Raw genomic sequence first — 4,420 nt, 5'->3', positions numbered from 1 at the left:
TTTTTGGATCAATACTTAACGAGATATTATTTGGAATAACTTCTTATTTCAAATAATCGATACGTCATCCTCACACGCGCCTGACACCATATACAGCATGTACCCCATACACCCTTTCAAATTTCCCTTCCCTAACCCCACCTTGACACGTGTCCTCCAACATTAATGGCATGTACAATCAAGACGGCTCACGATCTCCAAATCAAATCGTCTATTACCCAACCGCCTCTACTTTTTCATGATTATTTCAATATAATAATCAAGAAACTGTTTCCCATTCCCACTCCCCCACCCCACCCACACACCCCCAACTCCTCCCCACCTATAAATACCTTTCTTCTACCTCCATTTCCTCTTTACGCTTCCTTAAACTTGCAAATAGCTTTTGACGAATGATTCTATCTGCAACTTCCTAAGCAATGGTCTCCTCCACCTCCCATGAGTCAAACAACAACAACAGCCGCGTTCAATCCACCGGCGCCGATAGCCGCGTAATCGTTTTCCTTCCAATGAAGCCAAACAACCACGCCATAGAACTGAGAAACACCCTATTCGACGACAGGTTTGCCGTCATGATCGAGTTCTTCAAGAACTGCATTCTACTACCAGCACTGACCCTTGCTRACACCAGCGTACCACTAAAGTACGTCCAACAGTACTGGCAAACCTGTGAATTCCACCCCGACAGCCATGGAATAATGGGTGACATGGATGCTCCAAACGATATGATATGCTCGCTCAAAATTTTGCGGGCTAAAGTATCTCGAGTTTTGTGCATTCCCATTCGTCAAGAGCTTGGCATTGCCGAATATGACAAACCACCCACCACCGACGACATACTACGCTTCATTAACATGCTAGGTTACATCGTGACCTAAGCAACATCTCCGACTTCAAACGCCAATTCCTCCCGCCAATATGAAACATGTTCTTCTCAATCCTGAACAGGGCCCTCACATGCAAGCTAGGGTCATTGGACCAAGGAAACATCAATATAATGACGACCATGTACGGGCTATTCTTCAACCTCAACCTTGACTACGCCTTTCTCATATACAATGAGATCCACTCGGCGGTAGTCAAGAAATGCAAGCTCCAGGGCACCGGCAAACCCTTATCTGATGTTCTATTTCCTCGTTTCCTAGCCCTCTTCATAGGGGACGCAATGAGGAAACATGGTCTACCGGCTGAAGAACCGTTCACTCCTGTCTTCAAAATGCAAGGCCATCGACCCACCCTATCGAATGAGGGTTACATCATCAACCAACCACTCTCAAGGGCCATGCTCATTGTCATTCCATCGACATCTGAGATCCGCCGAAGCTATGAACGCTCTCTGCTATCCCAGGAACCAAGGGCAGCTACCCCAGAGCGACTAGAGCCATCCCCAGAACCAAGCGAGGGAGCACAAGAGGCATCTTCATCGGATGATGAAGATGATGATGATGATGATGATGATGATGATGATGATGATGACACTCATCGTGCCTCCCCGGCCCTACTCAAACAATTCCTCCATCCACTTCCCAAAGGGCAACCACCACATCTACCCGTGGCGATCAAAGCCAAAGGGGTACTGAACAAGGACGACCCAGTCCAAACCCTACCCAAGCCAGCCATCCATAGGCCATTCTTCGGGCCTCTGGAGATGAATCAGCTGAGGAACCCCACATTCCATCACCCCTCTCCCAACAGAGAGGTGATGAAGAAATAAGAGCCCCTTCGCCTTAAGGCTCGACACAACCTATCACACACACAGAAGCATGTGTTGCTTCTGACATTGATACACCCCAAGATTGTTCAGAGCGATCTCCCTTTTCTGCACATCCCCCTTCGATATTTGATCTACTGAAGGGGACACACATTTGCTTCACTTACTCGGTCTCTGAAGCCGAGGAAGAGGAAGCTGATGCAGTAACATCACGAGATAGCTCCTCACTTGAGGGCTATCAAGGACATGATGGAAGTCCTTCACGGCCTATATTTTCACAAGGCAATGAAGGCGCCTCAGGAGCAGAGGCTCAACCTACAGCATCCGTTGCTGTAGGGGTTACCCCCATAGCCGAATTGGTCACAAAGGCCGAGTTCCAAGCCTTTGTTGACTCAGTTCAGCAGTCTTTGGAAGACCTTAAACTCATCATACAAGGGATTGTTGACAACCCACCTTCAATCGATAACACCACCCTTCAACAATCCCTTGCCATCCTTCAACGACACCTCTCCCAACTTGAAACCCAAACCCGAGACAATACAACACGTCTCCAAATGCTCCAGCAAACCATCACCCAACACCACAACACCGCCTCCTCCTTTGCCACCCAAAGAAACCAAATCCTCATCCACTCTATCGCCACCCTCACGGCCCAAGCAACTGAGGCCGATAAGAACCTTAACTACATAACCACCCAGCTAAACACTATCCTCCAAAACCTTAATACCCTACCAACCACCATCATCTCCCAAATTCCTCACCAAGCCCCACCTCAAACCACTTCATCAATCGATGAAACCCTTGCCTCTCTTACCCACCAAATGGCCACCATACAAACCACCCTCACCCAACTCCCTACCACGATACTAGCCTACATCCCTCAGCCTACTCCACCCCCACCTCCCTCTACAGGCCCATCCTTCGATGCAGCCTTCTCCTCATTCACTGCAGAGGTGAGAAATCTCATCGCCAACCTTCCCATTCCTCCATCTACATCCACCACCACCTCCGTGCCACCACAAGCTTCATCATCAAGCACGGAGTTCGCTACCAGAGCCGATCTAAGAGATCTGTCCAAGGCACTTATCTCATCCTTCAATGAGATAAATGCAAAATTCGTCCATCGTGCTATTCAACCGACCAGGGTTCTCTCCCAGAACCTTGCTGATGAAAAAAGGCGCACCACCTTTCTCTTTCACATGGAAGAGAGCCAAAGACAAGCATCCCTGAAGGTGTATCTTGCGTCCTTCAGGAAGGAGAAAAAGAAGAAGAGGAGCAGAGCTTCGTGCTCCAGCAGCCGCCCACAAAAGAGGCCACGCCATGAGGACCCAAACCCCGATGAACAAGGTCTTGGACCTTATGAGGGGGAGAATTAGGCCACGGCTGCCCAACAAATGGAATCCGCTGCACCATCACCACCACCACAAACACAAGAACAACCACCACCCACAACCGAAGGAACCCAAGCGAGGGAACCAGAGGCTCAGCCCTCTGAAGATGTACAAAATGTACATGTTCCCCTCGCTACTACCCAAGAACCCATCGTGTTGAGTTCCTCAACTGATGAAAATCCAACCACCCCACCAACAGAAACAAACCAACCTTTTACTCCATCACCCACACCAAACCTACCATTAACCCCATCACCAACTCCTCGCGAAAGACAACCTTTCATCACCCTATCTGATGAACCCGAACATACACACATCCAACCTTCACCTCAACATCCTCAACCCCAGACACAACCCGATGAACCTTCACCACCCCAAAAAGAGCCAACCCAAGAAACCCCCTTGCCAACCGATACACAACCCTCTACCCATACACAAACCCCAACCAATACACAACGCATCACCCAAACTCAAACCTCAATCGAACCAACCATGGTGCAAACGGACATTCCCTCTTCGTCAAGGCAACCTCCGCAGAGCCTAGTCGATGAAATAATCCATAACATGGAGTCACTGCGGAGACATCCAGAGCTACCACGCAGGGAACCTATAATGATGGAAAAAATCCATCAATACTTGTATCATGACCGCAATGAAGGTTTGACCCTCAATTCTCCGGTTCTATCACCAGAATCTATGGACCTTCTACACCATAGGTTTATTAGACAGACCACCCAAGCACCACAGGCTGTCTTCTCAAACGATGGGATAAGGAGGGTTATGGACCTAAAAGTGAGGACCTTTGCCAACAGAGCCATAAGATACATCGAGTACACAGTGAAAAGAGCATATGGTCAAATCAGTGTGTTCAATGACAATGACCTGATCAACCTTAATCCCTATGACTTGATCGAACTTTATGCATACACGGCTCAGCGACAAGATCATGGCATCAGATTTGGGATGGCGAACAGAACGGTTGTGAAGACAATGGAGACCCTTATAGAGCATCAAGCCAAGAGTGATTTTGAAATTGCTCTTTGCTTAGGCATCGAAAGACTCTCCTACGCTCCACCAAATGAAGACTTCCTTGGCCTACAGGAGAAAAGATCTACCTTTGTCTTAACTCAACCCGAGCTTGGACTTGTCTTCAAGAATGAGTTCGGGGTAAAGAAATTCTTCAGATTGACTGAAGCCTTCAAGTATTCAACCGATACACTTGAGTGGTTTCAGAAGGTCATCAGAGAAAGACTTGGTAGATCTCATGTGCCAAGAGAAGATGGGAATCAACTCATTCATGAGATATCAACAGTCATCG

This window comes from Cynara cardunculus, assembly GCF_001531365.2.
Source record: "Cynara cardunculus var. scolymus isolate 2C chromosome LG 2, CcrdV1, whole genome shotgun sequence".
Lineage (NCBI taxonomy): Eukaryota > Viridiplantae > Streptophyta > Magnoliopsida > Asterales > Asteraceae > Cynara > Cynara cardunculus.
The sequence above is the reverse complement of the archived record's forward strand: the minus strand, read 5'-3'. Positions refer to the sequence as shown.